Source organism: Cibotium barometz, chromosome 24 (assembly GCF_041138505.1).
Source record: "Cibotium barometz isolate CiBa-2024 chromosome 24, ASM4113850v1, whole genome shotgun sequence".
Taxonomy (NCBI): domain Eukaryota; kingdom Viridiplantae; phylum Streptophyta; class Polypodiopsida; order Cyatheales; family Cibotiaceae; genus Cibotium; species Cibotium barometz.
The window spans coordinates 12,292,072-12,301,800 of NC_141069.1; positions in this window are offsets into that span (position 1 = coordinate 12,292,072).

The following is a 9,729-nucleotide window of genomic DNA, read 5'->3' on the forward strand; positions in this document are numbered from 1 at the left end:
TTTATTCTATATATCCTATTTCTAAATATAATGTTCTTTTACATACACAAATGAAATGGTTTTAAGAGTTTCAATTTAATGAAAGTGATATACGACGTTAAAGAATATTGTTTAAATTATAATGTTATTTTTTAATATTATAATGGATATATCGCAAGGATTGTGTTGTCAAGTGTTCTTTGGAAGTGGAGGATAAGGGTGTTCGTATAATTTCTTTGAAGTCTCAATGTGGTGGAGTGAGGCATCATAGGAGAAATTCAATATATGCTTAGTTAATGCATGTGCTCTGAGGCGTCCTTTTTAAATATAAATTTTTAATGCTACAAGGATAAGAGACGCCAAACTACTTGAGAGAGAACTGAGCTTAAGAGAATAATTGCGTGTATTTCTCTTTTATCCTTAAGGCCCTGGCTCTATAATGTTTCTCTCTCTCTCTCTCTCTCTCTCTCTCTCTCTCTCTCTCTCTCTCTCTCTCTCTCTCATTATTTACAAGGGCCTAGCTCTATATAATGTTTGTTTCTTTCTCATTTACGAGGGCCGAGCTCTATAATGTGTTGATGGATGCGAGTCATACTAGGAATTTTTGGGACATTGTATCAAGTTTGTACCAAGGATTAATCAAAACTTCTCTTTTATTCGACATGCCAACCTACATACTGGCCATGTGCATGGCATGAGCAGGTCTGCTCTCCCGGTTCAAACCAAACCTTCAGTGGTGCATCTACACAACTACGTCTCACAATATCCAAACTCTCACTTATGTAGTGATAACTACACCATAAATAGCTAACTCGCCACCACCATTAAGCTTGTTTCATCAATCCCCCAAAAACCCTAGCCAAGTAGTTTCAACTTGTTCATCCCCAATCTTGAGCCCCCCCCTAACCCTCTAGGATTAGTTAATCTCATTCCTTCCGTAAGACAATCTATGCAACATGTCTTCAAATTACCTGGAATGTCTTAATAACTTGTGAGAGTGATAGAGATGCCAAATCTACGGGTTCATGTTGGAGGACTCTGTTTGACCTTGTGGGGACCAAATTGACACCTAGCATCGCCTCTATCACCCAAAAATGGATGGGCAAATAGAGAGAGTTAATAAGTGAGTGGACATGTATTGAGACACTATTGCCCATGACACTCAACATGCATAGGATGATTGGTTGCCTTTTGGCACAATTTTATAGTACAAATCATTTGAGAATTGGAGTGTCATCTTTTAAGGCCATCTATGGATAGCGAGTGTACCAATGGCGATCAACAAAGAAGAGGTTACAAATCGAAATGCAAAGAATGAGGCTCAAATGATGAAAACACTTCTACAACAATCCAAGGACAATTTAAAGCTTGCTTAAAGGAGTATGAAGCAATACCACAGGAGATTTGTGGAGCTCAAAGAAGGGGATTGGGTGCTTTTATACATTCCCGAATCAAGATATGCATCTCTCAAGGGTAATACCAACACCAAATTGGCTCATAGATATTATGGTCCATACAAAGTGCAGAGAAGAGTGGGGCAAGTGACTTACAAGTTGATGCTACCGGCAACTACATGTATGCATGATGTGTTCCAAGTCTCTCAATTGAAAGCATATGTTCCATTAGATGATCTTGATCATTCGCTGATGTCTAAGAGATCTAAGTCATCCAAGTTTGGGAGAGCTTGGACCCATCGAAGAAAGAACCATATGGATTTGAGTTGGTCATATTGGATTTGAGGCAGCTGCATTAATTGAAGGTGAATCGACATCGTTGGCTTTGTGTAGGGCATGATCGTCTCGAAGGGCAAAAGATCGCCGCGCTATTGATCATGCATGCATCTTGCTTGTGAAAAAGTATATTCATAGTTAACATTTTTATAGATTTAACAATTTAGAATTAGTTTGCATGAATCAAATATTGTCTCTTGTATATACATTTCTTGTCCTGAAGACTGTGTTGGGTAGCATGGGGCATCAAGTATCATCCCTTCCCCTGAAGAGGTAAGTCATCTCATAATGTATCTGTCCTCTCATAGGTTTAAAGTGTGACCATAGTTTCTCTCCCTTTATTTAAATGGTTTGAAATGTTAGGGTGTACAAAATATAAACTTGAGTGAATTTTTTTAGGTGAACTTAGTATAAATTTGAGTGTATTCTTAATCTTAAAATTATAAATGAATCTTCTACAGGCAATAATTTCATAAATTTATGTGTAAATATTTATTCTATATATCCTATTTCTAAATATAATGTTCTTTTACATACACAAATGAAATGGTTTTAAGAGTTTCAATTTAATGAAAGTGATATACGACGTTAAAGAATATTGTTTAAATTATAATGTTATTTTTTAATATTATAATGGATATATCGCAAGGATTGTGTTGTCAAGTGTTCTTTGGAAGTGGAGGATAAAGGTGTTCGTATAATTTCTTTGAAGTCTCAATGTGGTGGAGTGAGGCATCATAGGAGAAATTCAATATATGCTTAGTTAATGCATGTGCTCTGAGGCGTCCTTTTTAAATATAAATTTTTAATGCTACAAGGATAAGAGACGCCAAACTACTTGAGAGAGAACTGAGCTTAAGAGAATAATTGCGTGTATTTCTCTTTTATCCTTAAGGCCCTGGCTCTATAATGTTTCTCTCTCTCTCTCTCTCTCTCTCTCTCTCTCTCTGCCTAGCTCTATATAATGTTTGTTTCTTTCTCATTTACGAGGGCCGAGCTCTATAATGTGTTGATGGATGGGAGTCATACTAGGAATTTTTGGGACATTGTATCAAGGTGTTAGCAAGGATTAATCAAAACTTCTCTTTTATTCGACATGCCAACCTACATACTCGCCATGTGCATGGCATGAGCAGGTCTGCTCTCCCGGTTCAAACCAAACCTTCAGTGGTGCATCTACACAACTATGTCTCACAATAACCCAAACTCTCACTTATGTAGTGATAACTACACCATAAATAGCTAACTCGCCACCACCATTAAGCTTGTTTCATCAATCCCCCAAAAACCCTAGCCAGGTAGTTTCAACTTGTTCATCCCCAATCTTGAGCCCCCCCTAACCCTCTAGGATTAGTTAATCTCATTCCTTCCGTACGACAATCTATGCAACATGTCTTCAAATTACCTGGAATGTCTTAATAACTTGTGAGAGTGATAGAGATGCCAAATCTACGGGTTCATGTTGGAGTGTACTGTTTGACCTTGTGGGGACCAAATTGACTCCTAGCATCGCCTCTATCACCCAAAAATGGATGGGCAAATAGAGAGAGTAAATAAGTGAGTGGACATGTATTGAGACACTATTGCCCATGACACTCAACATGCATGGGATGATTGGTTGCCTTTTGGCACAATTTTCTTATAAAATAGTACAAATCATTTGAGAATTGGAGTGTCATGTTTTAAGGCCATCTATGGATAGCGAGTGTACCAATGGCGATCAACAAAGAAGAGGTTACAAATCGAAACGCAAAGAATGAGGCTCAAATGATGAAAACACTTCTACAACAATCCAAGGACAATTTAAAGCTTGCTTAAAGGAGTATGAAGCAATACCACAGGAGATTTGTGGAGCTCAAAGAAGGGGATTGGGTGCTTTTATACATTCCCGAATCAAGATATGCATCTCTCAAGGGTAATACCAACACCAAATTGGCTCATAGATATTATGGTCCATACAAAGTGCAGATAAGAGTGGGGCAAGTGACTTACAAGTTGATGCTACCGGCAACTACATGTATGCATGATGTGTTCCAAGTCTCTCAATTGAAAGCATATGTTCCATTAGATGATCTTGATCATTCGCTGATGTTTAAGAGATCTAAGTCATCCAAGTTTGGGAGAGCTTGGACCCATCGAAGAAAGAACCATATGGATTTGAGTTGGTCATATTGGATTTGAGGCAGCTGCATTAATTGAAGGTGAATCGACATCGTTGGCTTTGTGTAGGGCATGATCGTCTCGAAGGGCGAAATATCGCCGCGCTATTGATCATGCATGCATCTTGCTTGTGAAAAAGTATATTCATAGTTAACATTTTTATAGATTTAACAATTTAGAATTAGTTTGCATGAATCAAATATTGTCTCTTGTATATACATTTCTTGTCCTGAAGACTGTGTTGGGTAGCATGGGGCATCAAGTATCATCCTTTCCCTCAAGAGGTAAGTCATCTCATAATGTATTTGTCCTCTCATAGGTTTAAAGTGTGACCATAGTTTCTCTTCCTTTATTTAAATGGTTTGAAATGTTAGGGTGTACAAAATATAAACTTGAGTGAATTTTTTTAGGTGAACTTAGTATAAATTTGAGTGTATTCTTAATCTTAAAATTATAAATGAATCTTCTACAGGCAATAATTTCATAAATTTATGTGTAAATATTTATTCTATATATCCTATTTCTAAATATAATGTTCTTTTACATACACAAATGAAATGGTTTTAAGAGTTTCAATTTAATGAAAGTGATATACGACCTTAAAGAATATTGTTTAAATTATAATGTTATTTTTTAATATTATAATGGATATATCGCAAGGAGTGTGTTGTCAAGTGTTCTTTGGAAGTGGAGGATAAAGGTGTTCGTATAATTTCTTTGAAGTCTCAATGTGGTGGAGTGAGGCATCATAGGAGAATTCAATATATGCTTAGTTAACGCATGTGCTCTGAGGCGTCCTTTTTAAATATAAATTTTTAATGCTACAAGGATAAGAGACGCCAAACTACTTGAGAGAGAACTGAACTTAAGAGAATAATTGCGTGTATTTCTCATTTATCCTTAAGGCCCTGGCTCTATAATGTTTCTCTCTCTCTCTCTCTCTCTCTCTCTCATTATTTACAAGGGCCTAGCTCTATATAATGTTTGTTTCTTTCTCATTTACAAGGGCCGAGCTCTATAATGTGTTGATGGATGCGAGTCATACTAGGAATTTTTGGGACATTGTATCAAGTTTGTACCAAGGATTAATCAAAACTTCTCTTTTATTCGACATGCCAACCTACATACTCGCCATGTGCATGGCTTGAGCAGGTCTGCTCTCCCGGTTCAAACCAAACCTTCAGTGGTGCATCTACACAACTACGTCTCACAATATCCAAACTCTCACTTATGTAGTGATAACTACACCATAAATAGCTAACTCGCCACCACCATTAAGCTTTTTTCATCAATCCCCCAAAAACCCTAGCCAGGTAGTTTCAACTTGTTCATCCCCAATCTTGAGCCCCCCCCTAACCCTCTAGGATTAGTTAATCTCATTCCTTCCGTAAGACAATCTATGCAACATGTCTTCAAATTACCTGGAATGTCTTAATAACTTGTGAGAGTGATAGAGATGCGGGGGGACCAAATTGACACCTAGCATCGCCTCTATCACCCAAAAATGGATGGGCAAATAGAGAGAGTTAATAAGTGAGTGGACATGTATTGAGACACTATTGCCCATGACACTCAACATGCATGGGATGATTGGTTGCCTTTTGGCACAATTTTATAGTACAAATCATTTGAGAATTGGAGTGTCATCTTTTAAGGCCATCTATGGATAGCGAGTGTACCAATGGCGATCAACAAAGAAGAGGTTACAAATCGAAATGCAAAGAATGAGGCTCAAATGATGAAAACACTTCTACAACAATCCAAGGACAATTTAAAGCTTGCTTAAAGGAGTATGAAGCAATACCACAGGAGATTTGTGGAGCTCAAAGAAGGGGATTGGGTGCTTTTATACATTCCCGAATCAAGATATGCATCTCTCAAGGGTAATACCAACACCAAATTGGCTCATAGATATTATGGTCCATACAAAGTGCAGAGAAGAGTGGGGCAAGTGACTTACAAGTTGATGCTACCGGCAACTACATGTATGCATGATGTGTTCCAAGTCTCTCAATTGAAAGCATATGTTCCATTAGATGATCTTGATCATTCGCTGATGTCTAAGAGATCTAAGTCATCCAAGTTTGGGAGAGCTTGGACCCATCGAAGAAAGAACCATATGGATTTGATTTGGTCATATTGGATTTGAGGCAGCTGCATTAATTGAAGGTGAATCGACATCGTTGGCTTTGTGTAGGGCATGATCGTCTCGAAGGGCAAAAGATCGCCGCGCTATTGATCATGCATGCATCTTGCTTGTGAAAAAGTATATTCATAGTTAACATTTTTATAGATTTAACAATTTAGAATTAGTTTGCATGAATCAAATATTGTCTCTTGTATATACATTTCTTGTCCTGAAGACTGTGTTGGGTAGCATGGGGCATCAAGTATCATCCCTTTCCCTGAAGAGGTAAGTCATCTCATAATGTATCTGTCCTCTCATAGGTTTAAAGTGTGACCATAGTTTCTCTCCCTTTATTTAAATGGTTTGAAATGTTAGGGTGTACAAAATATAAACTTGAGTGAATTTTTTTAGGTGAACTTAGTATAAATTTGAGTGTATTCTTAATCTTAAAATTATAAATGAATCTTCTACAGGCAATAATTTCATAAATTTATGTGTAAATATTTATTCTATATATCCTATTTCTAAATATAATGTTCTTTTACATACACAAATGAAATGGTTTTAAGAGTTTCAATTTAATGAAAGTGATATATGACGTTAAAGAATATTGTTTAAATTATAATGTTATTTTTTAATATTATAATGGATATATCGCAAGGATTGTGTTGTCAAGTGTTCTTTGGAAGTGGAGGATAAAGGTGTTCGTATAATTTCTTTGAAGTCTCAATGTGGTGGAGTGAGGCATCATAGGAGAAATTCAATATATGCTTAGTTAATGCATGTGCTCTGAGGCGTCCTTTTTAAATATAAATTTTTAATGCTACAAGGATAAGAGACGCCAAACTACTTGAGAGAGAACTGAGCTTAAGAGAATAATTGCGTGTATTTCTCATTTATCCTTAAGGCCCTGGCTCTATAATGTTTCTCTCTCTCTCTCTCTCTCTCTCTCTCTCTCTCTCTCTCTCTCTCTGCCTAGCTCTATATAATGTTTGTTTCTTTCTCATTTACGAGGGCCGAGCTCTATAATGTGTTGATGGATGGGAGTCATACTAGGAATTTTTGGGACATTGTATCAAGTTGTTAGCAAGGATTAATCAAAACTTCTCTTTTATTTGACATGCCAACCTACATACTCGCCATGTGCATGGCATGAGCAGGTCTGCTCTCCCGGTTCAAACCAAACCTTCAGTGGTGCATCTACACAACTATGTCTCACAATAACCCAAACTCTCACTTATGTAGTGATAACTACACCATAAATAGCTAACTCGCCACCACCATTAAGCTTGTTTCATCAATCCCCCAAAAACCCTAGCCAGGTAGTTTCAACTTGTTCATCCCCAATCTTGAGCCCCCCCTAACCCTCTAGGATTAGTTAATCTCATTCCTTCCGTAAGACAATCTATGCAACATGTCTTCAAATTACCTGGAATGTCTTAATAACTTGTGAGAGTGATAGAGATGCCAAATCTACGGGTTCATGTTGGAGTGTACTGTTTGACCTTGTGGGGACCAAATTGACTCCTAGCATCGCCTCTATCACCCAAAAATGGATGGGCAAATAGAGAGAGTTAATAAGTGAGTGGACATGTATTGAGACACTATTGCCCATGACACTCAACATGCATGGGATGATTGGTTGCCTTTTGGCACAATTTTCTTATAAAATAGTACAAATCATTTGAGAATTGGAGTGTCATGTTTTAAGGCCATCTATGGATAGCGAGTGTACCAATGGCGATCAACAAAGAAGAGGTTACAAATCGAAACGCAAAGAATGAGGCTCAAATGATGAAAACACTTCTACAACAATCCAAGGACAATTTAAAGCTTGCTTAAAGGAGTATGAAGCAATACCACAGGAGATTTGTGGAGCTCAAAGAAGGGGATTGGGTGCTTTTATACATTCCCGAATCAAGATATGCATCTCTCAAGGGTAATACCAACACCAAATTGGCTCATAGATATTATGGTCCATACAAAGTGCAGAGAAGAGTGGGGCAAGTGACTTACAAGTTGATGCTACCGGCAACCACATGTATGCATGATGTGTTCCAAGTCTCTCAATTGAAAGCATATGTTCCATTACATGATCTTGATCATTCGCTGATGTCTAAGAGATCTAAGTCATCCAAGTTTGGGAGAGCTTGGACCCATCGAAGAAAGAACCATATGGATTTGAGTTGGTCATATTGGATTTGAGGCAGCTGCATTAATTGAAGGTGAATCGACATCGTTGGCTTTGTGTAGGGCATGATCGTCTTGAAGGGCGAAAGATCGCCGCGCTATTGATCATGCATGCATCTTGCTTGTGAGGAAGTATATTCATAGTTAACATTTTTATAGATTTAACAATTTAGAATTAGTTTGCATGAATCAAATATTGTCTCTTGTATATACATTTCTTGTCCTGAAGACTGTGTTGGGTAGCATGGGGCATCAAGTATCATCCCTTTCCCTCAAGAGGTAAGTCATCTCATAATGTATTTGTCCTCTCATAGGTTTAAAGTGTGACCATAGTTTCTCTTCCTTTATTTAAATGGTTTGAAATGTTAGGGTGTACAAAATATAAACTTGAGTGAATTTTTTTAGGTGAACTTAGTATAAATTTGAGTGTATTCTTAATCTTAAAATTATAAATGAATCTTCTACAGGCAATAATTTCATAAATTTATGTGTAAATATTTATTCTATATATCCTATTTCTAAATATAATGTTCTTTTACATACACAAATGAAATGGTTTTAAGAGTTTCAATTTAATGAAAGTGATATACGACCTTAAAGAATATTGTTTAAATTATAATGTTATTTTTTAATATTATAATGGATATATCGCAAGGAGTGTGTTGTCAAGTGTTCTTTGGAAGTGGAGGATAAAGGTGTTCGTATAATTTCTTTGAAGTCTCAATGTGGTGGAGTGAGGCATCATAGGAGAATTCAATATATGCTTAGTTAACGCATGTGCTCTGAGGCGTCCTTTTTAAATATAAATTTTTAATGCTACAAGGATAAGAGACGCCAAACTACTTGAGAGAGAACTGAACTTAAGAGAATAATTGCGTGTATTTCTCATTTATCCTTAAGGCCCTGGCTCTATAATGTTTCTCTCTCTCTCTCTCTCTCTCTCTCTCTCTCTCTCTCATTATTTACAAGGGCCTAGCTCTATATAATGTTTGTTTCTTTCTCATTTACAAGGGCCGAGCTCTATAATGTGTTGATGGATGCGAGTCATACTAGGAATTTTTGGGACATTGTATCAAGTTTGTACCAAGGATTAATCAAAACTTCTCTTTTATTCGACATGCCAACCTACATACTCGCCATGTGCATGGCATGAGCAGGTCTGCTCTCCCGGTTCAAACCAAACCTTCAGTGGTGCATCTACACAACTACGTCTCACAATATCCAAACTCTCACTTATGTAGTGATAACTACACCATAAATAGCTAACTCGCCACCACCATTAAGCTTGTTTCATCAATCCCCCAAAAACCCTAGCCAGGTAGTTTCAACTTGTTCATCCCCAATCTTGAGCCCCCCCCTAACCCTCTAGGATTAGTTAATCTCATTCCTTCCGTAAGACAATCTATGCAACATGTCTTCAAATTACCTGGAATGTCTTAATAACTTGTGAGAGTGATAGAGATGCCAAATCTACGGGTTCATGTTGGAGGACTCTGTTTGACCTTGTGGGGACCAAATTGACACCTAGCATCGCCTCTATCA